This window comes from Chlorocebus sabaeus, chromosome 4 (assembly GCF_047675955.1).
Source record: "Chlorocebus sabaeus isolate Y175 chromosome 4, mChlSab1.0.hap1, whole genome shotgun sequence".
NCBI lineage: Eukaryota > Metazoa > Chordata > Mammalia > Primates > Cercopithecidae > Chlorocebus > Chlorocebus sabaeus.
Window position 1 is genome coordinate 17,246,816 of NC_132907.1, and position 27,349 is coordinate 17,274,164.

Below are 27,349 nucleotides of genomic sequence, written 5' to 3' on the forward strand. Positions count from 1 at the left end.
AAAAAAAAGGTGTTCAAAATCCTTAGCTCTCTGATCCCTATCTGATATTCTTTCCAAGTATCTACCTGCACCCTATCCCTACAGGTAAATTCCTGTTTTGACAATAATTCACTGTTCGGCAAACAGATCTTGGGAACTCTGAGTCATGATAAAGAGAAAACAGGTCATTGAATAGAGAGAGGTCACAAAAAATATCAGCCTACTGTGCTTCACTTTCCTCATCTATAAAACAGGGATAATAATAGAACCTATCTCGTGAGCTTGTTGTGAAGATTAAATTAGTTAATTCATGCAAAATGCTTAGGGAACATTCCTGGCATGTAGTTAGTGCTCACTCAATAAACATTATCTGTAGTCAGGTCTTCCTGATGACAGATGATGAAAGGGGCCTAGGCATGGTCATTTTCAGCTGCTACAGGATACAGGAGTGTGGAAAGGCTGTGTCTGTGAACTGGTCTCACATCCCTTCGGAGACGGCTGGCTTTGGCCGTCCCTTCATTTGCTATTGGGCCCCCATCTTAGCCTCTGCAGTGCTCTTCTCTGAAATTCTCTTCTACCTCTTCCTCACCTGTACTTACGCCGTTCCTCCATTTAGAATGCAGAGCCCCGACCATACTCCACTTCTGCAACTGTAAATTCTACCTACTCCTCAAGGCTGGGTTTAAATTCCTCTACTGTTATCATTCCTGACCAATGCAGCAGCCACGTTTGCCATCACTTTATAAACATATTTCCTCCTACGAGTATGCGAGATGAATCCCAACTACTGACTGGCTTACATCTGTCTACAACAATAAAAACAAAAAACCCTCTGTTAAAAGCACTAAACGTTAAGTGTTAAACTAAGGCAATTGAAAAAAATCTACAGTAAGATTTATGTCCCTTAGTAAACTGTTTTTATCATCAGTCTCTGCATATATCAGAGGTTCTTAACTCTGAAACATAAAATCACCTGTGGAAAGTCTTTTAAAAATACTAATACTGCCCCATACCCTTCTCCACAGAGATTCTGATTTAATTGTACAAGGGTCTGGTCTGCACATTGCTATGTTTTTAGGTTTTAAAAGCTGCCAGGTGACTACAATATGTATTCAGAATCACTGGCCTGGTCAGGCACAGTGGCTCACACCTGTAATCCCAGCACGTTGGGAGACCGAGACAGGCAGATCACCTGAAGTCAGGAGTTTGAGACCAGCCTGGCTAACATTGTAAAACCCCATCTCTACTAAAAATACAAATATTAGCTGGGCGTGATGGTGGGCACCTGTAATTCCAGCTACTTGGGAGGCTGAGGCAGGAGAATTGCTTGAACCCAGGAGGCGGAGGTTGCAGTGAGCCGAGATCATGCCACTGCACTCCAGCCTGGGTGACAAGAGTGAAACTCCGTCTTAAAAAAGAAAAGAAAAAAAAAAAATCACTGGCCTAAACAATCCTAGCTCTGACACTTAAATAGCACATATCTTTCTTTCTTACTGTAAACCCTTCCTGGTTTGTTAGGTTGGGTGGGGACCAGGACCATAAGTCCTTGCAGGTGCACTCAACTTCCCTTATTAAGCTTCAGAGTTTCCCCAGCAGTCTACTGTAAAGGGGTTATGGCTGTCCTGAGATCCTGGTCTCCTTAGTTCTCAGCACTGCCTAGGGCAGCCAGACCCCTTGAGCCACTAGCCTGGAACAGCAAGCAGCCAGATCCATTCACCCTAGTGTACTGTAAATTATATCATTTTCTATACACGCCGTGAGTGAAGGGTCAGGAAGAAGTATTCTCTCCATTTCGCCACAACTCTGCTCTCACTCATTTGCTTGGGTATTAAACTGCTGAACTTAATTAGGAATTAATACTCTATCTTGGTCCTGAATGGAATCTTATTTTAAATTGTTTTTTTCAGGCTCCTTTACATACCTAATTAAAGCTATTCCACAAAATTTTCAACTCATCCTACATCTTCTCTCTTCCATGTCACTTAGAAATAGGATGAAATTAAAAATTAAGGTTATGACATGCATCTGGGAAGTCAGCATTTTGAATGCCCATGAATGTAGAAGCATTATAAAATTCAATTATAAGTTCAATTTAGAGTTAACTATTGATTGTAAATTCTATGTGCCCAACCAGAAAAGTTTTCATTACCAGCTAGAATGAATTCACGAGTGCTCAGGAGAGAACACACATGGTGGTCACAAGACAGGAGAGCCCTACTGAGGAGGATTCACTCACTCAATTGTTGCTTATTCATTTTCATTCATTCATGTATTTCTTTACTTAATAAAATTTCATTGAGTTCAAATACTAGCAGTACAAATACAAAGCCACAGAACCTTCTTCTAAGAAATTCAAAATCTAATATGGAGAGACAACTAAACATTCTTTTTTTAATTCTAGTTTTTCAAATTTATTTATTATTTTATTTTATGAGACAGAGTCTTGCTCTGTCACCCAGGCTGGAGTGCAGGGGTGCAGTCTTGGCTCATTGCAACCTCTGCCTCCTGGGTTCAAGTGATTTCCCTATCTCAGCCTTGGAAGTAGCTGGGATTACAGGTGCGTGTCATAACGCCCAGCTAATTTTTTGTATTTTTAGTAGAGATGGGATTTCACCATGTTGGCAAGGCTGATCTCGAACTTCCGGCCTCAAGTGATCTGCACACCTCAGCCTTCCAAAGTGCTGAGATTACAGGCATGAGCCACTGCACCCTGCCTCCATTTTTATTTTAGATTCAGGGGGACTATGTGCAGGTTTGTTACATGGGAATATTGTGTGATGCTGAGTTTGGGGCTTCTATTAATCCCATCACCCAAATAGTGAACATAGTACCCAATGTGTTTTTTAGATCTTATCCCTCACTCCTCCCCACTTTTATAGTCCCCAGTGTCTACTGTGTCCATCTTTATGTCCATGTGTACCCAAGATTTAGCTCCCAATTATAAGTGAGAACATGTGATATTTAGTTTTCTGTTTCTGCGTTCATTTGCTTAGGATGATGGTCTCCAGCTGCATTCATGTTGCTGCAAAGGACATGATTTCATTCTTATTTATGGCTGCATAGTATTCCATGGAGTACATGTATCATATTTTCTTTATCCAACCCACCATTGATGAGCACCTAGGTTGATTCCATGTCTTTGCTATTGTGAATAGTGCTGCGATGAACATGAGTGCACATGTCTTTTTGGTAGAATGATTTATTTTCCTTTGGGTCTATACCCAGCAATGGAATTACTGAGTAGAATGTTAAGAACATTTTGATACAGTGTGGTAAGTACTATTACAGAAGATAGGCAAGATACAATTAGAACATAAAGAAGGGAAAACTTCAGAGGAAAAATACTTGAGTTGGTTTGTAGAAGAAGAAATAGGAGTTTGCTAACTGAACAAAGATAAGAGATGGTGTAAGGATGGGGAGGTCATTCCAAGACAAGGTTACAGGATATACAAAATGTAGCATGAATAAACAGTCTGGTTCACTGAGAGACCCAAAGTTGAATGACAGAGCCAACGGAACTAGAGAATGACTATACAGTATTAGCATGTGTAAAGCCATGGCAGTATTACACTCAGTCTAAAGAAACAATGTATTAACAGAAGAGAAATGGTCACCATACCATTCAGTGTTCCCATCTATGTACATATCAGCTTTTCATAGTTAAAAGATATTGGCTATGAAAATAATCTCATCAGCTGGGTGCAGTGGCTCATGCCTGTAATCCCAGCACTTTGGGAGGCCAAGGCAGGCAGATCACCTGAGGTAGGGAATTCAAGACCAACCTGACCAACATGGAGAAACCCCATCTCTACTAAAAATACAAAATTAGCCAGGCGTGGTGGTGCATGCCTGTAATCCCAGCTACTAAGGAGGCTGAGGCAGGAGAATCACTTGAACCTGGGAGGTGGAGGTTGTGGTGAGCCGAGATTGCACCAATGCACTCCAGCCGGGGCAACAAGAGCGAAACTCCACCTAAAAAAAAAAAAAGAAAATCATCTCATCCATTCCCCTCCGACTGCATTCTCACCAAGCAACCTTCTGATTATCAGTTAGCATCCCACATAGATTTATCTATATAAGTGTAGTGAGACAAATAATGACTTGGGAAGCTCACTTCCTCCACACTTTCAGCATTGGGCAAGGAGAAGGTTCAGCTGATCTGAGTTAGATCTAGCAAACAGACTGATACCAGAGATGTCAAAGGCTCCCGTTTCATTTGGAGGATAACCCTCATCTGACGAAGGAAGTTTCCTTCTGTTCCTATTCGCTCAGGCAGTTTTTTAAAATGATGAACGTTAAGTTTTATTAAACAATTTTTTTGGGTGGGGGGAGTTTCGCTCTTCTTGCCCAGGCTGGAGTGCAATGGTGCGATCTTGGCTCACGGCAACCTCTGCCTCCCGGGTTCAAGCAGTTCTCCTGCGTCAGCCTCCCCAGTAGCTGGGATTACAGGCGTGCACCACCACACCCGGCTAATTTTGTATTTCTTTAGTAGTGATGGGGTTTCACCATGTTGGTCAGGCTGGTCTCAAACTCCTGACCTCAGGTAATCCAACCGCCTCAGCCTCCCCAAGTGCTGGGATTATAGGCCCGGGGCACCACACCCAGCCAATTAAACAATTTTTTATGAAACTATGGAAATGATCATATTTTCTTTTCTATCCTGTTAATGTGATAAATTACAGTGATTGATGTCCAAATAACAAACCAATCTTGAACTCCTGAACTGAACTCAACATGGCTGTGATATATTATACTTTTTATATAATGGAAGATTTTCTTGTTTGCTAATACTATGTTTAGAAATTTTGCTCCCATGTTAATGAGTGATATTACCCTGTAATCTCCTTTTCTTTCTTTCTTTCTTTTTTTCTAATTGTTTTGTTTTCGAGACAGGGTCTTGCTCTGTCACCCAGGCTGAAGTGCAGTGGCATGATCATAGCTCACTGATACCTCAAACTCCTGGGCTCAAGCAATCCTCTCTCTTCAGTATCCCAAGTTACTGGGGGAACCCACCCCCAGTATTTCAATGTAGGTTCTTTCTATTTTCCATAAGTGTCGGCCAGTTGAGAAATAAAGAGAGACAGTACAAAGAGAGGAATTTTACAGCTGGGCTGCCAGGGATGACATCACATATCGGTAGGACCACGATGCCTGCCTGAGTCTCAGACCAGCAAATTTTTATTAAGGGTTTCAAAAGGGGAAGGGGTGTAAGAACAAGGAGTAGGTACAAAGATCACATGCTTCAAAAGGCAAAAAGCAGAACCACTAATAAGGGTCTAACAAAGATCACAAGGCAAAGGGTAAAGTCAGAACTACTGATAAGGGTCTATGTTCAGCTGTGCACATATTGTGTGATAAACATCTTAAATAACAGAAAACAGGGTTTGAGAGCAGAGAACCAGTCTGACCACAAATTTACCAGGATGGAGTTTTTCCTCACCCTAGTAAGCCTGAGGGTACTGAAGGAAACCAGGGCGTATCTCAGTCCTTATCTCAATCACATAAGACAGACATTCCCAGAGTGGCTATTTATAGACCTCCCCCCAGGAATGCATTCCTTTCCCAGGTATTAATATTAATATTCCTTGCTAGGAAAAGAATTTAGTGATATCTCTCCTATTGTACGACCATTTATAGGCTCTCTGCAAGAAGAAAAACATGGCTCTTTTTGCCCGACCCCACAGGCAGTCAGACCTTATGGTTGTCTTCCCTTGTTCCCTAAAAATCACCGTTATTCTGTTCTTTTTCAAGGTGCACTGATTTCATATTGCTCAAACACACGTTTTACAGTCAACTTGTATGGTTAACACAATTATCACAGTGGTCCTGAGGTGATGTACATCCTCAGCTTATGAAGACAACAGGATTAAGAGATTAAAGTAAAGACAGGCATAAGAAACTATAAAAGCATTATTTGGGAACTGATAAAAAATGTCCAAGAAATCTTCACAATTTATGTTCCTCAGCCATAGCTCCAGCCAGTCCCTCCATTCGGGGTCCCTGACTTCCCGCAACACCAAGTAGCTGCAACTATAGGTGTTCCCCATCACACTTGGCTAATATTTTAATTTTTTGTAGAGACAGGAGTCTCAACATGTCACCCAGGTTGTTTTCAAACTCTTGGCCTTAAACCTTCCTCCTGCCTTGGCCTCCCAAAGTGTTAGGATTACAGGTGTGAGCTACCATGCCCAGCCTGTAATCTCCTTTTCTTTTCTTTTCTTTCTTTCTTTCTTTTTTTTTTTTTTTTTTTTTTTTTTGAGATGGAATCTCACTCTGTTGCCTAGGGTGTAGTGTAGTGGTACAATCTTGGCTCACTGCAACTTCCGCCTCCAGGGTTCAAGCGACTCTCCTGCCTCAGCATCCCAAGTAGCTGGGATTACAGGTGGCCACCACCATGTTCAGCTAATTTTTTTACTTTTAGTAGAGACGGGGTTTCATCATGTTGGCCAGGCTGGTCTTGAACTCCTGACCTCATGATGTGCCCACCTTGGCCTCCCAAGGTGCTGGGATTACAGGTAAGGGCCACTGCATCCAGCCTATGTAATTTCCTTTTCTATAATGTGCTTGTCAGGTTTTTGTAGCAAGATTATGATGCCTCATAGAACAAACTGGGAATTGTTCCCCCTTTATTCTCCTCTGGAAGAATGTGTAAAATATTACGTTATTTCTCCCTTAAGTGTTTGGTAGAATTTGTTAGTGAAGTAGTCTGGACCTGGAGTCCTCTTTGTGGTAAGGTTTTTAGTTAGCAATTTAATATTTAATAGTTATATGACTTCGGAATTTCTTTTTGTTTTGTGTTAGTTGTTATTTTGTACTTTTCTAAGAATTTATCTATTTCATCTAACTGTTTAGAAATCATTAGATTAAAGTTGTTCATAATATCCATTTAGGATCTTTTTAAATGTATGTAAGACCTAAAATTTTCCTCATTGTTTTGGTCATTCTTGATATTGGTTGTGTCATCTCAATTTTTTATTTAATATTTGTACTACCTTTTTCAGATAGATTTTCTTTTTTTTTGAGACAGAGTCTCACTCTGTCACCCAGGCTGGAGTGCAGTGGCACAATCTCGGCTCACTGCAACCTTCGTCTCCTGGGTCAAGCAATTCTCTCACCTCAGCCTCCCAAAGTAGCTGGGATTATAGGCACACGCCACCATGCCAGCCAATTTTTTGTATTTTTAGTAGAGATGGGGTTTCACCATGTTGGCCAGGATGGTCTCAAACTCCTGACCCCAAGTGATCTGCCCACCTCAGTCTCCCAAAGTGCCAAGATTACAGGCATGAGCCACTGTACATGGCCAAGATAGATTCTTATGTCATTAATTTTCAAACTTTCCCTTTTTCTAACATGTGAAATCAAGACTATGTGCTTCTCTTTAAGCACAAATTTAGATGTATAACTTAAAGGTTAATAGACATTTTAAAAATTATTAATCTCAAAATGTTTTAAAATTTCCTTTGTGATTTCTTATCTGGCCCATATATTATTTGAAAATGTATTTTGCAATTTCAAAATACATGAGGATTTCCTAGTTATCTTTTTGTTTACTTTCTAGTTTAATTCCATTGTGATCAGAGAATTTATTTTGTGTGAAGTTATACTTCAAAATTTGTTGAAACTTTCTTTATGGCTATATGGCCATTTTAAGAAAAATGTTTTTGGGTTCATGAAAAGAACATATGTTCTGCAGTTTTTCAACAGTGTTTTATATATGGTAACCAAGTGAGGCTTATTTATTGTGCTATTCAGATCTTTTTTAGCCTTAGTAATATTTTTTGTCTGCCTGTTCTAACACTGAGAAATGTGTTAACATTTTCTAACACAATTGTGGATTTGTCTCTCCTTATGGTTCTATAAATATTTGACTTGTACATTTTGAATCTATGTTAATAGGTAAGAATAGATTTAGAACAGTTATATCTTTCTGGAAATTTAACTTTTAATAATAATGAAATGTCCCTTTTATCTGTAAATAAAGACTTTTTTCTAGAGTCTAGTCTGATACTATTAAAGCTTTGCTTCGATAATAACATTATACCATCTATCTTTTCATTAGTGTTTGCATGATATATCTTTTTGCATTTTTACTTGGAACCTTCCTATATCTTTATATTTTAGATATGTTGCTTATAAGCAGCACATAGTTTTTTAAAAATCCATTCTGACCATTTAAATAGAGCTCTCTGACTTTTAAATGGAACATTTAGTCCATTTAAATGTAATATAATTGCCAATATGTTTGGAGTTAAATTTGCCATCTTATTATTTATTTTCTATTTGTCCTACCCATTCTATATTTCTTTTTCTCTCCCATCTTGCCTTATTTTGTTTTTTCATTTTTTAAAAATAGAGATGGGGGTCTGAATATGTTGCCTAGGCTGGTCTCAAACTCCCAGGCTCTAGCAATTGTCTCACCTTAGCTTCACAAATTGAGCCACCACACTCAGCCTTGCCTTATTTTGGATTGAACTTTTTTTATTATTCCATTTCCTTTTCTATTCGCTTCTTAGATATATTCTATTTGACTATTATTTTAGTGATTACCCTGGAAATTACAACATACATCTTTGACTCATTAATGTCTAATATAAATTGATATTTTTTACCTATTCCCAGACAACACAAAGACCATGAATCCTTTAATTTCAACTAACATGTCCTTATGTATTTTCAATCTCAATGTTAAGCCACGTGAGATATAATTATTTTTATTGTCAATATTTATTTAGATTTACTTAGATACAGAACCTTTTTATTGTGCTTCATTCCTTCCTGTATCTCTAAGACTCCATCTGGAACCATTTTCCTCCTCCCTTTAGTATTTCCTCTGGTGTGAATCTTCTGGGGACAAGTTCTTCCTACTTTTTTCATTAAAAGTCTTCTTACACTTTCATTGTTGGAGAATATTTTTTCAGGATATAGAATTCTAGATTGGGCCAGGCACGGTGGCTCACACCTGTAATCTCAGCACTTTGGGAGGCTGAGGTGGGCAGATCACTTGAGGTTGGGAGTTCAAGACCAGCCTGATCAACATGGAGAAACCCTGTCTCTAGTAAAAATACAAAATTAGCTGGGCGTGGTGATGCATGCCTGCAATCCCAGCTACTTGGGAGGCTGAGGCAGGAGAATCATTTGAACAAGGGAGGGGGAGGTTGCAGTGCATTAAGATTGTGCCATTGCACTCCAGCCTGGGCAACAAAAGCAAAACTCCATCTCAAAAAAAAAAAAAAAAATCTAGATTGGCAGTTATTTTTATCTTAGCACTTAAAAAATATCATTCCATTGTCTTCTGTCTTCCATTGTTTGTATTGATAAGTTGGCTGTCAGTGTAACTGTCGCCTTTTTGAAGATGATTTGGACTTTTTCCCCCCACCACCTCCCACAGCTGTTTTTGGGATTTGGTTGTTGTCTTCAGTTTTCAGAAGTTACTATCATATTCTTAGACATCTTATCTTGCTTGGAGTTTGCATGGCTTCTGGAATCTGTAGATTAATGTCTTTCATCATTTTCAAGAACTCCTCAGCCATACTCTGTTCAAATATTGCTTCTGCCTCATTGCCTTTCTTTTCATCTGAGATCCCAGTTTTTCACAAATTGAAACATTTCACTGTATCCTTTGTGTGCTTCATTTGGATGTTTCTTCCAATTTATCAATCAGCATACCAATTCTGTATTCAACTGTGTCTAAACTGCTTACTAAACATAATCAAATGTGTTATTTTTTATTATTGTATTTTTCAGTTTTCAAATTTCCAGTCTTTTCATTGTTTTCAGTTCTCTGACAAAGTTCAATTTTGTCTTTTATTTCCATATCCCCCATCCCTATAAATAAGTTAAGCATTACATAAGCATCATTCTTCTACAGAAGCCCTTCCCTTCCCATAGTAGTCCAGTTATGCCCTGAGCAAGCATTACTCTTTGTGAGATGAGAGTTTATAGGATTGTGTGTGCCCTACTACTTCTCCATTTCTGAATTTTCCCTGATAAACTCTAATTTATATTTTCATTGTGTATTCATGTCCCTTTGCATGGCAAGAAGGAAATGAGATAATTTATGAATGGTGCTTTAATACATTTGCTGGTGATCTTCTTATCTCCAATTGTTAAATGGACATATTTTTCTAAATTTGTTTTTTGTGAGTTGTATTAGTATAAACCAGTTCTCATAAAATGGATTTCATTAACTGTGCTAAAAAATATAACATCTGATATTTCAAAATGAAGAATCAGGGTCTGGAATATGATGACCATGCCAAAAATTCCTGTTTCCTGTTTAGGCGGTGATCAACCTTCCTAGGTACAACTATTTCATCTTAGCTCAGAAACAAGTAATTTATTGAAAATTAAGTTATTAGAATCATGAGTGGAAAGAGCCTTGTGGTTTTATAATATTTCTCATTGTATAAATGAAAAAACATGAGGGAGGTAACACATATGTACGAATTGAATTTTTAAAGAGGGAAATGGGTAGCCATCATATAGGAGCTACAAAAGAATAGTTTCCCACATTTCTTCATCAATATCTTTGTTTTGAATTGATTCTCTCATTCTTTCCTTAAAAAATACCCTACACTTCTGAAGAAGTGAAATGGGTTCTCTATTTTTATCTGAAGGTTACGTTTGTATGACATGTGTCACTTAACAACAGGGATACATTCTGACAAATGCATCATTAGGCAGTTTCATCACTGTGTGAACATCATAGAGTGTACTTACACAAACCTAGATGGTAGAGTCTATTACAGAGAGACTATATGGTATAGCCTATTGCTCCTGGGCTACAAACCTATACAGCATGTTACTGTACTGAATACTGTAAGAAGTTGTAATGCAATGGTGAGTATTTGTACAGTTAAACATAGAAAAACTAAGTAAAATATGGCATTATAATCTTATGGGACCACTGTTGTATACAGTCTGTCATTAACCAAAATGCCATTATGCAGCATGATTATATTATTATACTTTGTTTCTACTGAGCTCAAGATTTGTATTCTAGGAACTTGTAGTTCCTTCCTCTGATCAGCAGTTAAAGTAACATTAAAGTTCTTTATAGGAATATAATTATGAAAAATACCTTTAGATTTGCATGATGCTTTCTTCTACTCTCAAGCAATCACAGTGCACTAACAGGAAGTGTATAAAACAAAAGAATGTAATGGCTAGGATATCTTTCTCATGAAGTCTTTTAAAGTGCATTAAATATCAATTGTTATTACAATGGGGAAGTCATATATGATCCTGCTTATATTACAAGCTTTGAAAGATATATTTAAAGCCATAAAACACCAAGCAAGCTTGTGATCTTTTAATACAAACTTTTAGTGTTTTATGTGAGTCTTTAAAAAAATGGAATTCTTAAAAGTAATCATTAACTCTACAATTAATATTTCACCAAGAATTAATTTAATATTAATGTCTTTAGCTGAAAAAATATATGCATTGCTGAATAAAAGTTCAGCAAACTATAACATAAAATAGCTTAGGTTAAAAGTAACTTTTATGCCATTAGGGAGTTAAGAAAAAATTTCATGAAGACATGAATGAATAAATTGTTATACAGCATAATTATGCCATAATAGAAAGTGTTCATTTTGTAGATATACTAAAGACCATTCAACATCATTGTGAATGGAAAGAATAAGGATCTTCTTATCACAATGACTAGGTATTTTAGAAGCCTGGAACTTAGGGCCCTCTACTATTTGAAACTTGGTTATCTTCCCATTCACTAATAACCCAGACAAACATAGGCTTCACCCGTCATGCCTTTGCTGATATCTTTCTCTTCACTTAGAATGAATCATCTTTGTATATTTTATCTCTTATTTTTTTTTAGAGACCAGATCATATATCAACTTATCCATGTATCCATTACTGATGCTGCAAGCCAAAAGTAATTTTCTACCCCTGAACTTCTGGAATCTTAATGTAATATTCTCCTATTCATCCTACATTCAAGTTATTTTTATGTATATCTTAGCTCCTCTATAAAACCATAAACTTCCCATAAGCAGGAATCAATGTCCTTTAGTGTTTCTTTTAGTGGCTGTCCTTATAAAGTCTTTTTAAAACATTCACCTTTGTGTTCAGAGGAACAACAGCTCTTTTACTTTTGTACTCATATTTCATCAGCTTAAGCAATATTTAATTAAATCATGTTATAGCAATAACAAGTACAACTAGCATAAAAAGGTCCTGGAACAATCACAACTGATCCTTAGTAAAAATACAACTCAAAAGAGTGAGTATGATTATTAGAGAGTAGCCTGCTAACAGGAGTGGTTTGCTTGCCTGGGGCATCATCTGTTTTAAGTCAAGATTTATTCACTCAACAAGTATGTATTGAGCTCAAATTATGTACTAGGTAGGCACTATGTTAGGGTGGTCTTTTACAGCAAGATTACCGTTTGGTATAAATTTTTAAAAGGTCTTAAAAGTTCACTTCAAATTAATCAATTTGGTCTGCACTATAGATTTGTGATATAAATATAAATTAACTTTGCCTTAATCTTCTGAAATCTAGGATGTATATGGATGTTGCTACTGAAAGTAGCTCCACAGTAAAACAAACTGAGTGCTTGCCTAAGACCTCATCTGTACAACAGCATCACTAGATACAATCAATGTTCTCCCAGCTTAGTTTGAGTTGTTGTTTGTGAACATTTTCCTGTGTCATCTATACAAGAGTGTAGGAGTAAACTATTTGATGTAAAGATTCATATTTTTCAGTTCTTTAAAATTTCTCAAAATGCATGATAGTAATTTATTTGTTAGTTGAGACACTAACTTCTTATTCCAGATGTTTCTTCTCAAGTAGAAGGACATCTATTAGTACAACACTGCTGGCCTAGGTTCTCTTTATCACTCTTCCCCATTCTACTGTGGCAAAAGCCGCAATTACTTTTGCACCAACCTAAAATATTCCTTGTGCTATGAAGTATATGAAGAGAGGCTGTGGTTCTTCAGAACCTGTGACTGGGTATATAAATCTGTCTATTTTTGAGATTCAGTAGTAGAAATCACATTGTTGTCCTATATCTAAGCCACATTCTCTGATATCAGTTGTATCAATGATGAAGTCGATATTTTCATCTCTAGCTACCATTCCTTTATCTATCAATTGCTTCAGAACTCCGACAAAGAAAAGAGAGTAATTCTACTAGTCAAATCCTAATACAAATAAATGGCCACATATATCATCTATTAGCTGGTAGGAACTAAAGGACACGACAGTAAGAACAGATATAATAGATAATCCATGTGCTTGTGAGTATCCAACCCAAACTGACCTATGGACCAATTAGACCAAGAGAAATCCACCAGTTAGAACTCAGCAATGCCACGATCCCATACAGATCTCCCTTAGAAGCACACAGCATGCGCATATCTTTATTTGCATAAGCTTTAAGAACTCCAGAACTATAGTGGTTGACACAATACTCTGTAAGCAACACAGAACAATTTTAGAAGTATGTTACCCAGTGAGTGATAAGTCATATTATATCTACTGCAAAAATGTCTACGAGTTGGAAAGAACAGGGTTGACAATTTGAACCAGATTATGCAAAAAACATAAAAGTTGGTATTCTTAAAGGAAATGTCTCACGTTACTTTAGCTTCAGGCCCTGCCAGCTCTACAGCTGCTTCTATTATCATCTGCTAATAGGAGTAAGGAAACCTAGATTCTAATCCCTGCTCTGACACTCACCAGGTGTGTAGTTTCCGGAAACAGTAATAATAAGCTATAGCTCCATATCACTTAATGACTCTCCAGATACCTGCACATATATTATTGCCTTTGGCTCTTAGATTCGTTATTTGATTTAGTCAACAAATATTTAACACCTACCATGGACCATATTGTTTTAGGCAATGAGCATACAGCAGCAAACAAAACCTCCATATACACATACATAATTCATTTTAATTACAAAAGTAAATAAAAACATTCTTGTTATAAAAAATTAATCTACACAGATAGTCTCTCTTAATTACCACCATCTCTATCTCTGTCCCATTACCAGAGATAACCCAGTTCATGAGCCTTGCAAAATAAATAATAGGAATTACGTTTTAAGTTCTAAGAAGTACCCATAATATGCAAAGCAATGGGAATATAAAGAAGAATAACACAGTTCCTACCTTCCAGGAAATCAGAGACTAGCATAGAGATACACCTGACAGTAGTGTTATCATATAGTGTAACACATGCTTCAACAGAATGTGCAAAAAGCATCCCATGTGAGGCTGGGCATGGCCACTCAGGCCTGTAACCCCAGCACTTTGGGAGGCCAAGGCAGGAGGACTGCTTGAGCCTAGGAGTTTAAGACCAGCCCAAGCAACATAGTGAGATCCCATCTCTACAAAAAATCCTAAAAACCAGCAAGGCATGGTGGCACATGCCTATACTCCCAGCTACTCAGGAGGCTTAGGCAGAAGGATGGCTTGAGTCCAGGAGCTCAAGGCTGCAGTGAGCCATGGTCACAGCACTGCACTCCAGCCTGGGAGACACAGCGAGACCCCATCTCAAAAAAAAAAAAAAAAAGAAAAGAAAAGAAAAAAGAAATCAGATGTGGTACACAGAAAGACATTTTTAAACTTTGGGATACAGTGGGGCATGCTGTTTGAATACATGTGTGAGAGGAGGGGTCTGGAATATAATCACAGAGTAGACAGTGATGTAAGGTTTTGCAAGATAAAAATGAGTTTTCCAGGAAAACCAGGATGCAGGTGGTTAGAAGCAATTCAGGTAAAAGGAAAAACATGTGCAAAAGAAGAGGGGTGTGAAACCATACGGTGTGTCTGGCTATTCTTTGGGGCACTTCTGCAAGTCTGTAATCTTCTTGAAAGTTGTAAAACCATTGATATATATGTTAATATTATGCAGATACTTCCAAATGCTACTCCAACCTCCAAGCAGACTGGAAAACGACCACCATTCTGTCTTTCCTAGGACTTTGGACAGTCCTGATAATTAGCTAACAGTGGGATACACATAGACTTGTTATTAACAGCCAAGGTAACTTGAGTGATTGAGTGACTAAGACATAAGCCTGTCCTTACAACCAGCACAAGATGAAGATGCGATCCATGTGAAGGTAGGAGATTCCAAAGTCGTGAGTATCTTCTTTCCTACCCCCACTCCTCCCAAACCAAAATACTACACGTTGGCCACATGTATAAACTCCATTTATTCCAAGTAGGAAGTATCTACGTAGTAGTAGGTAAAGGTGTTAACATGACCCATGGAGAACTCTGGAATTGCAGAAATCATTTATCTCTCCACAGTTAAAAAAGAGTCATTTGGGCTTTAGCATGGACCATCAATTTATAAGTATTTAGGGAGTATCTATCTATTCAGGTCTTGCCCATGAGCTGGGGCTGTTATTCAGTTACATAAACTGCAAGCGCACATCTGAATCTGCCAGAGAAAAGTATAAAACTCAACCACTAAATTCTCCACTATTATAAAAAACTAAGGACAAAGAGATGCCGGGTCCAGAGAAGCAAAATAAATAAGCTACGGCGTGACAGCATTGTTACAGAGCTTAGTGACTGCTTCAGACCAAAACACAGGAAACTCAATTATCTGTGGTCTTGGGAGGTGGGCATTCCTCCACAGTGACACTGTTGACATTTGGGGCTAAGATAATTCTTTGTGATGGCAGGTGGTGGGGGTGGGGGTGGTGCAGCGGGGTTGGGGCTGTCCTGTGTGCTGAGAATGTTTAGTGGCCTCCCTGGCCCCTATCCACTAGATGCCGTTAGCACCCTATCCCAGGCTGTGACAATAAAAAAATAGTTGAGAACCACTGGTGCAGGCAGACTCAGGAGTGAGAAAAGACACTTAACCATAGGCAACACCAACCTTGGCTGAGGATCCAAGTGAAAAACCATGGAGGATGAGAATGCTCGGGTTCCTGGGATTCCCAGCAAAGGAGTTAAACAGGCTTAACTGTTTAGCACTGGAATTCTTCCACAGCTACTGAATATTAGTGCAGAGCCGAAACTGCATCCCACTAGCCACTGCTGTCAAATTCCTATGAATGTTGAGTGGTGGTTACTAAGAGACAGAGCACTTCATCTGAATAGAATATGTCAGGTTGGGATCTTTTTAAAATAAACCAGTGAGCCACGATAGACTTCTCCCCACCTGTTACACTGACTTTTTTTTCCTAATACAATTATAACTCCATAAAAACATGAAGTATGAGGGCAAATTGGTCCAAAAAGTAGGAGAAATCTGATCAGATTTCCTTCATGGCCTTCCAGCAATTTTTCATATTAAATTTGCAACAGAGAAAGAGCCCTTACATTGTAGCCTTGAAAATAATAATAGTAATACATTTAAAAATAAAGCCCAGATCATCTATTAGATGGAATCGGGGTTTGTCCGTATACCTAGTATAGCGTTTGGCAACACATTTTTTTTTTTCTCTGTCATTTTTTAAGAAGAAAAAAATAGGCCGGGTGTGTTGGCTCATTCCTGTAATCCCAGAACTTTGGGAGGCTGAGGAGGGTGGATCATTTGAAGGCAGGAGTTTGAGACCAGCCTGGCCAACATGGTGAAACCCCATCTCTACAAAAATACACAAATTAGCTGGGCGTGATGGTGCACGCCTGTAATCCCAGGTACTTGGGAGGCTGAGGCAGGAGAATCGCTTGAACCTGGGAGACAGGTTGCAGTGAGCTGAGATTACGCACCACACTCTAGCCTGGGCAAGAGGGCAAGACTCCAACTCAAAAATAAACAAACAAACAACAAATAAATAAAACACCAATGCCTCACTCCAGCAGATGCTGCTGGAATGAACGGGGATAGGTGAAGTACATCCCAGCCCTGGAGTTTCAGGAGAGAGGACCCCTTTGCCTGGTGCCAGCAGAGAGACCTGGGTGGTAGTGTGCCGGTTCTCCTGGGCCTGTTTGGATAAACCTAAGAGACAGTCCTCTGGAGGCCCAGTGATGGCACTCTCCAGCTACACAGAGAAGCATCCTTGAGATACTGCTGTACCGTATGTGAAGAGGGAGTGAAGATGGAACGGGATTAGACTGAAAATTGTGATTGAACAACAACCATACACATTCTCTTTAAGTTCCGGGTGCTCCTCCACTGAATTTCGATCGAGGCCCACAATTAATGCTGCCAATAATTCACCAAGAAAAATTAATCATTATATTATGGTTACTGACAAATCCTCAGATATTTTCTGCTGGATCAGCTCTGGATGATAACTCATTAGCACCATTAACTGTGTGTTGTCTTCAAGTACAGTATTAGAAAGTATGTTCTTTTGTGCATACATAAAGTGTTTAGAAAATTTCCCAGTTCCCATGTTTTTCTTTATTTCCAAACAAATGATCTATAAAGCATGTATGGGAATCATTATCTTTTTTTGAAAGCGGTTAATGTCTTTCTCCAGTGTAGCCTTTGCAATCTGAAAGATTCATTTCTCAAGAACATAACTTACAAAGTCTGCTAACAAAACCTATATTGACAATTAAACTTCGCCTCTCTCCTCTTCAACTTTCCAAGCAATTGTTTACGTCATTTACATTCTTTTTCTCTCTGTACCACCTTTAGTGGCTATTCCACTTTAGACAAATTCTGCCAGGTACGGTTGGTGGCAGGGGTGCCTGGTTCCTCCGAAGTTGAAAGCAGATCAGCAGCAGCCTGGCTACGGCGGAGCTGCCAGTGAAAAGCACCCAGAAGACCTACCTGATGGACCCATCGTCAGCCTCAAACAGCACCACCAGAAAAACACAAGAAACCTCTTACCTACCACATAACCGACAGTAAAATAGAACTTACAAAAATAAGTCTCTAAAATTCCACAGGGGGAAAAACAAAGAGATTAAGTAAAATCCTTACTGATACATTAGGAAATAACTTGTTAGTAGCTTGTTGATTTCTGACTTGAAAAACTTCAGAATTGGAGATTCAATAACTTTGTTTTTATAGAGGACTGTATTGGAATAAGTGAGATTACTGGAAAATTTTGCATCCCCAAAATCATTGTTATAAGACTTTACAGTGCTTACATCTCTTCAGGAGTTCTAAAAATTAAGATGAATTTCCCATAATATTCTCTTATTAATCACTCACAAAAGAGAAAGACAGAAAAACCCTTTAAAAATGATGTGCATTTGATCCAGTAAAATGTTTTAAAAACCATAATACAGACCACCTTTGTTAATACATTTTCCCCCATTCCTCAGTTGAACTCAGGGGAAAGTTCAAGATTTTTAGGTCCTATCTGTAAAAATAAAAAATGTTTCTAATGACCAAATATGAATTTCACAGTAGGATATATAGGAAAACAGAGGCACACAAAAAAAGAAAATTAAAACAACCAGTAATCCCAGCATTCAAAGATGACCACTTTTAATATATCAGCATTCTTCATTCTCAGTCTATCCTGAGATGCGCCTCTTTTACACAAATGATATGTTTTGTAAAGTGCTTTTTTATAAATTAAAAAATACATTCTGAACATTTTTTCATGCTATGAAATATACTTTTGCAACAACTATTGTCAAAACTTTTGGTCTCAAAACTACTTTACACTCTTAAAAATTATAGAGGACCTCAAAAAGCTTTTGTTCATGTGGGTTATATTTACCAATATTTATGGTACTAGCAATTAAAACGGAACTTTTGAAATTTTTACTAATTCATCTAAAAATTACAATAGCCTACTACATGTCAACATCAATAACATATTTTATAAAAAGTTATTTTCCAAAACACACAAACAAAAACATTTAGTGAGAACAATGGCATTATTTTATATTTTTGCAAATCTTTTAAATATTTGGCCTAGCAGAAGACAGCTGACTTCTCACATCTGCTTCTGCATTCAAACTGTGAATAGGTTCTGTTAGTAAGAATATATAAAGAAAATCTAGAGACCTGTAGTTGGAAAAGGGAGGAGTAATTTTCAGATAATTCTGGATATTTTCTTTTTCTTTTTTTTTTTTGTTTTGAGATAGAGTCTCACTCTGTCACCCAGGCTGGAGTGCAGCGGCATGATGTTGGCTCACTGCAGCCTCCACCTCTCGGGTTCAAGCAATTCTCTTGCCTCAGCCTCCCAAATAGCTGGGATTACAGGCATATGCCACCAAGCCCAGCTAATTTTTTTTTTTTTTTTTTTTTTTTGTATTTTTGTAGAGATGGAGTTTCACCATGTTGACCAGGCTGGTCTCAAACTCCTGACCTCAAGTAATCGGCCCGCCTTGGCCTCCCAAAGTGCTGGAGTTATAGGCGTGAGTCACCGCGCCCAGCTGATATTTTCTTTATACCACACCAAAACTTAAAAAGTAGTCGTTTTTTTAAAGATTAGTTGCAATATGGAATCTAAAAAAAAAAAAAAAAAAAAAAAAATCAATGAACATTTCCACAGTCATGAGAGAATGAAAGTGGAAAATGCAAATAGTGTTTTAGAACTACTATAAAAATAGTTTGGATCTTATGGATGCCTTGAAAGGAAACCACACTTTGATCACTGCAGTTCCACAACTTCCTATTTAATAGTTAACATAGCATTCCATCATATAACACTTTCTTTACCCAGTACCCCGTTGTTGAACATTTAGATTGTTTCCAAGTTTTTTCTATACTAACTCTGACAAACACACTTACAGATACATCTTTCAGCACATTTTTTTTCTTAGAATAATATGGCAGTAGAATTTGAGACTCAAAAGCAAAATCATTTTTTCAGGTTTTTTACACATATTGACAATTTTTCTCTCCAGAGAGGTTGATTAATTTGCATTCCTATCAGTAGTGTGTAGGAGAGCCACACATTCTTACCCATACTCTTATCAACACTGGGTACCATGTGAGCCCTGTCTTGATACCTGTTTGTAGAAAACCGAAGTGTTACTTAGCTGGCTTTTATCTCACTTTCGTCTATGAAATATAATACTTGAGATTTACTGGAATTCAGTAGAGTACTTCTCTGGTAACTCTACCATTTTGTAAAAAATTAAATTAAATTAAATTAAATTAAAAAAAAATTTGAGACAGGGTCTTGCTCTGTCACCCAGAGTGACAGAGTGGAGTACAGTGGCATGATCTCAGCTTACTGCAACCTCTGCCTCCCGGGTTCAACCGATTCTTGTGCCTCAGCCTCCTAAGAAGCTGGGATTACAGGTGTGAGCCACCACACCTGGCTAACTTTTTTGTATTTTTAGTAGAGACAGGGTTTCACCATGTTGGCCAGGCCAATGTCGAACTCCTGGCCTCAAGTGATCTACCCACCTCAACCTCCCAGAGGGCTGGGATTAAAGGAGTGAGCCACCACACCCAGCTCCATTTCTTTAAATGTTCTTTTTTTTTTTTTTTATGAGACAGAGTCTCACTCTGTCACCCAGGCTGGAGTGCAGTGGTGCAATCTCACTGCAAGCTCCACCTCCTGGCTTCACACCACTGTCCTGCCTCAGCCTCCTGAGTAGCTAGGACTACAGGCAACTGCCACCATGCCCAGCTAATTTTATTTTTGTATTTTTTGTAAAGACAGGGTTTCACAGTGTTAGCCAGGATGGTCTCAATCTCCTGACCTCGTGATCTGCCTGCCTTGGCCTCCCAAAGTGCTGGGATTATAGGCATGAGCCACCATGCCCGGCCAAATGTTACTTTCTATTATTATAATTAGTATTTGCCATGTGTCTTCTACTTAACAATAAGTTTCTTTTTTTTTTTTTTTTTTTTTTTTGAGACAGTGTCTTGCTCTGTCGCCCAGGCTGCAAGCTCCAGGTCCCGGGTTCACACCATTCTTCTGCCTCAGCCTCCCAAGTAGCTGGGTCTACAGATGCCCGCCACCACACCTGGCTAATTTTTTTTATATTTTTTAGTAGAGACGGGGTTTCACCATGTTAGCCAGGATGGTCTTGATCTCCTGACCTCATGATCCGCCCACCTCGGCCTCCCAAAGTGCTCGGATTACAGACGTGAGCCACCGCGCCCGGCCTAACAATAAGTTTCTTGAGACAGAAACTATGTGTCATTATCTTAATGTACGCCACAGTGCTAAGTCCATGGGATAGAAACAGCAAGTGGTAATGGCAGAAATAGTATTTTTGACCTCAGAGCAGCCTAGGTTTAAATCCCGGCTTCATTACTTACTAGCTATGTGCTATAGTCTGAATGTGTCTCACAAAATTCATATATTGAAACATAATCACTAATGTGATAGTATTAATAGCTGGGATCATTAGGAGATGATTAAATCATGAGGATGGAGCCCTCACAAGTGGGATTGGCAATCTTATGAAAGAGGTTGAAGGGAGCACCCTAGGGCCTTTTGCCCATCCACTGTGTGAGGACTCAGTAGGGAGGCTCAAGCCCTCACCAGACACTGAATCTGCAGCACCTTGATCTTGGACTTCCCAGCCTCCAGAACTCTGAGAAATAAAGTTCTGTTATTTCTAAATTACTCAGTCTTAGGTATTTTGGTATAGCAGTATGAACAGACTAAGGCACTGTGTGAGCTCAGGCAAATTACTTCCCCTTCCTTTCCGGGGCTTGAAGGTCATCATCAGTTCAACGGGGTGGCTAATATCTACTTTATAAGGTAGTTATGTTGAAATGATATGTAAAACATCTCGTATCATACTTGGCAAATGACAAATGAAAATACTTTTCTTCTCTTCCTTTTCCTTTTCAGTGTTGAATTAACCTTGTGAAGTCCAAACTTTGAAGATACAAGATACATAAACTCACTTTAATTTATTAATAAGCCTATAATAAGGCAAAAGGACCTCTTTAATAATGATTACTTCCAGAAAGTGTAACTAAGCAAAATTAATATGTTCTCTAATTATTCTTCCCTATATCATTCATTACTCATTGAATTCATTGATTCATCGTCATTTATTATACATTCACTTAGTCAACATCTTTGAGTGTGTATTATGTGTTCCAAAGGCAAGCTACACACAGTCCCTAAACAAATAGAAATGTAAAACGAAATCCTTTCTAGTGCCAGAACCATTCATAAAGTTATGCTGAGAGGGCCGTTCTGCTTGTATGTCTCAGTGGCTGCAGGTGCATCATTCCTGGCCCTATTCTGTTCAAAGATGACAATTCTTGCAGTGGGGCTTTAACACTCGTCATTTAGGACCCTGAAATGTATTCAAATACTAACAAGAAAGCTTTAACATTTTCCGACAAGCCATACCAAGAAAACTAGAGAAAAGACACCAGTGAGAATAGGTGCAGTCCACACTGGAGTTCACACCTAGTTTCGATTTAAAATTAAAACAAAGCAAAAAAACCAAGAAGAGTTATTTGTGCCTCTAGGAGTGCAGCTCAACTAAGGATGCAGGGGAAGGAGTGCTGGCTGACGAATAGTATTGCTAGAAATGGCAACATGAACCTAGGAAACAACTCATGTTCAGGGTACTAGTAGATGATGGGGAAGGGACAGAAGAGGAAACTGGCACTCGCCCATGTCCCACTCTATGCCAGGAACATATGATGTCCTTGTACATCTCCATTCTCATTTACCTCCACATGTACCTGTGAAGCAGGTAGCAGTAACTACTTCTTTCAGAGTCTGAGGTTCAAAGAGGTCAAGTGGCTATCAACAGTATACTCCAGAGAACTGCTAGTATTCAGTTCTCCAAGAGAACTCCAGTAGAGATTGAAAGAAAGTCCTAGACTCTGATTTGTGAGATCAAACTAAGATTGAGATTGATCAAGACCTTTTCTCTACCAGCTTCTGGATGGTATATGCTTAAGTTGGTGTTAGGTCACTATAGACCTTTCTTCAGGTCTGTAACTCTGTTCAATCAAGTTTAAAATACTTGCAATGGGAAGATGTGTGGTTGGGAAATAAAAGTTCTTTCAAATCTGAAGCAGGTTTTTAAAAATTTTCTGCAGGCATGTTATGGTGATTAAGGGCTAATGGTAGCTTTGGGTTTCACCGTTGGGGTTACTGATGTCCAAAACATTCCTGATTGTAAAAATATATATATATATATATAGTATTTCTGGACATGTAGGGCATAACTCCAGTTTTAGGGGTTCTTTTGGCTAGCTCTGGGTTAGAACACATGTGTTGCCAAGGCCTGCAAGAGAAAATTTTTTTTATCTCTTCTTATCTTTATCTTATCGAGACTGAGTCTCACTCTATCACCCAGGCTGGAGTGCACTGGCACGATTCGCCTCACTGCAGCCTCTGCCTCCCAGGTTAAAGCAATTCTCCTGCCTCAGCCTCCTGAGTAGCTGGGACTACAGGCGTGTGCCACCATGCCCCACTAATTTTTGTACTTTTAGTAGAGACGGGGTTTCACCATATTGGCCAGGCTGGTCTTGAATTCCTGACTTCATGATCCGCCTACCTCAGCCTCCCAAAATGCTGAGATTACAGGCTTGAGCCACTGCACCCGGCCAGGAGAAAATTTTTTTAAAGCTGTTAGAAATGTTAAGAAGGAGTTAAGGCACTTGTGGTGATAAGAAAGAAACTCTTTCAGGCTAGTTTAAATAGAGGGTCTTTATTTTAAAGAAATAGAGACTTCTCATAGGATCTAGAGGCCAGAGGTATATCCAGGCCTCCCAGTGAAGGGGAAGCAGGAAAATCATCAGGAGTCAAGGGAGCTACTCTACCTCTGATGTGTCAATTTGGCTCTGGTCTCTCCTTATCTCTGCAAGTACTTTCTCTCTCTCTCTCTGTCTCTCTCAACATAGCTGTCCCCAAATGGCACCCTCAGTAACAGAAAATTATTTCCCAAAGAGATTAAGAGATCAACCAAAAACAAAGGCAGGGACTCCTGGCTTTCAGAAAAGTTATTTTATTGCTTTTCCCTCTTCTAATCTCTATATCCAAGAGAATTAAAATAAAGGGGTAGGAAAACTTCTACTTGTTGGCATGACTTGCTTTGATAAAGGATGGAGCCTCTCCTGGGTGATAGGACCAGTTGAAATGGCTTTCAGACCCTTGAACACAGGGTATGATCATAAAATTCTGGTTGCTCTCACTTTGGGTGAACTGTTTTAAGGTTTTAGAAACACACTTGAGTGTGATACAGCATTCTGACCCACAGTGGGGGTCACACCCTTTCCCTACGGATTGTCACCTCCCCACCCTTCTACACTCTGGGATTCCTGCCTTGACAGATTGTTTTTATTTAGCATTAAATACCTTTTTTTTTTTTTTTTTTCCTGGACACCATCTTAGACACCAAATTATGCTCAGCAATTTTAGCTAATATTCTTCTTTACCGCATCTTGGGCAGTTTGGACAGTTTCACAGATGTACCTTTAGAATTTTTTTTTTTTTAACACAGTCTCATTTTGCTGCCCAAGCTGGTGCAATCACAGCTCACAGCAGCCTTGACCTGTGGGTTCAAGCGATCCTCCCACCTCAGCTTCCTAAGTAGCCGGGACTACAGGCATGCACCACCATCCCAGGCTAATTTTTTGTAGAGATAGGCTCTCCCTATGTTGACAAGGCTGGCCTCAAACTCCTGGGCTTCATCGATCCTTCCGCCTCAGCCTTTCAGTGTTGGGATTACAGGCATGTGCCACCATTTTCGGCCCTAGAATATTTTTTGACTGATAGAAAAATTAATAATTTTCAAGAAAAGATCAAAATAAAGTTGGCTAGATCTCCAAAAAGTTGAGAAACGTCCTCCAAGCCCCTTTTCTAAAGCTAACTAAAGAGAATCTCTGCCTCCATTTCCAACTTACCAGAGAAGAAAATCTGACACTACTAGAATCTGATTTCCCCCCGAACCAGGGTCATACATACACTCTATTATAGCCCACCTGTGAGATGGTGACAATTCTCCAAAGGAGGATTACCCTAGGCATACAGACCAAAAGGCTTTAGAAGGAATTAACTTCCTGATAATAGCAAACAGTGACAGGATTTCAAAGGAGTTTTGAAACCCCGAAGCAGAAATACCAAGGTGTGTAAGACAGGTCATATTGAGGCCAGAGTGAAAGGCTTCTTTGTTCTTACTGTAAAATGGAATGTCCATGCTGGAATAAACAGTGAATACTCAGATTCAGCTGATATTTAATGGGGGAAAACTTCAACCTCATATGGTTTTATCTGTTCACTGATCTATGTTGTATTTTCAATTCAATTTCCTTGGGAAATATTAACCAATTTATTCTATTGCTTAAACAAAGTGTTGTACATCCACAGAAATAGCAAAATATACTGCATCCTGTGTTAAATGATCTGAGGGTCAGGTAACAAAATCTGAAGAACAGCCTAGCCCGGGGCCCCTTGCTGATCCAGCAGACATCTGACATCCAAAAAGACAGTTGAGCAAATTCTCTCTCTTCCCACTTGGTGGATTCCCCACCTTGGGGGTCCTGAGGAGACAGAACTGACAGCACTAGATACTCTCCTAGTGATGACCTTCACGTCCGTTTTTAGACTGACTTGAGAGCTACTGAGGAAACAAACAGATGTGTAGCTCCTTGTTCTCTCTGGCAGTAGCAGGAGTCCCAGTTGCTGCAATATGGAACTGCTGGTGTGGATGTGGCAATAGCATAAATTGTGACATCTAGTGCCCCAGCCATGGCAACAGTTTACTCACCAGATGATTTTTTAAAAACTGCTTTATTGTGGTATAATTCACATACTATAAAATTCACCCTTTTAAAGTGTACCAGTCAATGGCTTTTAGTATATTTACAGAGTTGTGTGATCATCACCACAGATAATTTTAGCACATTTTCATCACCCCCAAAAGACACCCCATTCCCCTAAAGCATCACCCCTAATCCCTTCCACATCTCCCAGCTCTAGGCAAACACAAATCTACTCTGGGTCTCTGAAGATTTGCCTATTCTGGACATTCCATATAAAAGAAACCATACAATATGTGTTTCTTTGTGTCTGACTTATTCACTTAGCATAAAGTTTTCAGGGTCCATTCATGTTACAGTATGTATCAGTACTTCATTCCTTTTTATGGCCAAATAATATTCCATTGTATGAATATAACACTTTTTTTTGAGACAGGGTCTTGCTCTGTTGCCCAGGCTAGAGTACAGTGGCAGATCATAGCTCGCCGTAGCCTCAAACATCTGGGCCTAAGCAACCTTCCCATTTCAGACTCCAGAATAGCTAGAACTATACCATGCTCAGATAATTTTAAAATTTTTTTGTAGAAACTGGGTCTCACCATGTTACTCAGATGGAAATGATCCTCCTGCCTTGGCCTCCCAAAGTATTGGTTGGGATTACAGGTGTGAGCGACTGCACCCAGCCCACATTTTATCTCTCTTTTTTTTTTGAGATGGAGCCTCACTCTGTCACCCAGACTGGAGTGCAGTGGCAAGATCTCAGCTCACTGCAAGCTTCACATCCCGGGTTCACGCCATTCTCCTGCCTCAGCCTCCCAAGTAGGTGGGACTACAGGTGCCTGGGACTGCAGCCACCACTACAGGTAGGAGTACAGCCACCACGCCCGCCTCATGTTTTTTATTTTTAGTAGAGACGGGGTTTCACCATGTTAGCCAGGATGGTCTCGATCTCCTGACCTCATGATCCGCCCACCTTGGCCTCCCAAAGTGCTGGGATTACAGGTGTGAGTCACCGCACCCAGCCTCTTTATCTCTTCATTACTTAATGGACATTTGGGTTGTTTCCATTTATTGGCTATTATGAATAATGCTGCTATGAATATTAATGTACAGACTTTTATGTGGACAGATGTGTTCATTTCTCTCGAGTACATACCTAGGAGTGGAATTGCTGACTCATATGGTAAGCCTATGTTTAACTGTTTGAGAAACTGCCAGACTGTTTTCTAAAGTGGTTGTAACATTTTACATTCCTACCAGTGTTATATGAGGATTCTGACGCTTCCACATCCTCTCCCAACATCTGTCTTTGCCATCTTAGAAAGTATGAAGTGGTATCTTATTGTGGTTTTGTGTGTGTGTGAGATTTTAATTCATTTGTTTTTATTGATATGTAATAGCTGTACATATTTTCTCAGTACATGTGATCATTTGAGACATTTATATAATCCAGTCAGGGTAATTCGGATATCCATTACCTTAAACATTTATTTTTTCTTTACCCTAGGAACATTTGATTTATTTTCTTCTACACATTTTGAAATGTACAGTCAATTAATGTTAACTACAACCACGCTACTGATCTATCAAACACCAGGTATTATTTCTTCTAAGGGTATGTTTGTTTGTTTGAGACAGAGTCTTGCTCTGAAGTGCAGTGGCGCAGTCCCGACTCACTGCAACCTCTACCTGCTAGGTTCAAGTGATTCTCCTGTCTGAGCAGCTGGGACTACAGGCATGCACTACCACACCCAGCTAATTTTTTTTTTTTTTTTTTTTTTGTATTTTTACTAGAAATGGGGTTTCAATATGTTGGCC

At 39.0% G+C, this 27,349-nt stretch overlaps 1 protein-coding gene across 2 annotated transcripts in view; it reads right to left on the reverse strand.

The window, feature by feature from the left end:
- CMYA5 (cardiomyopathy associated 5) overlaps positions 1-27,349 on the reverse strand; it is a 105,549-nt gene that overhangs the window by 64,920 nt on the left and 13,280 nt on the right. The gene's annotated exons all lie outside the window — the stretch shown is intronic.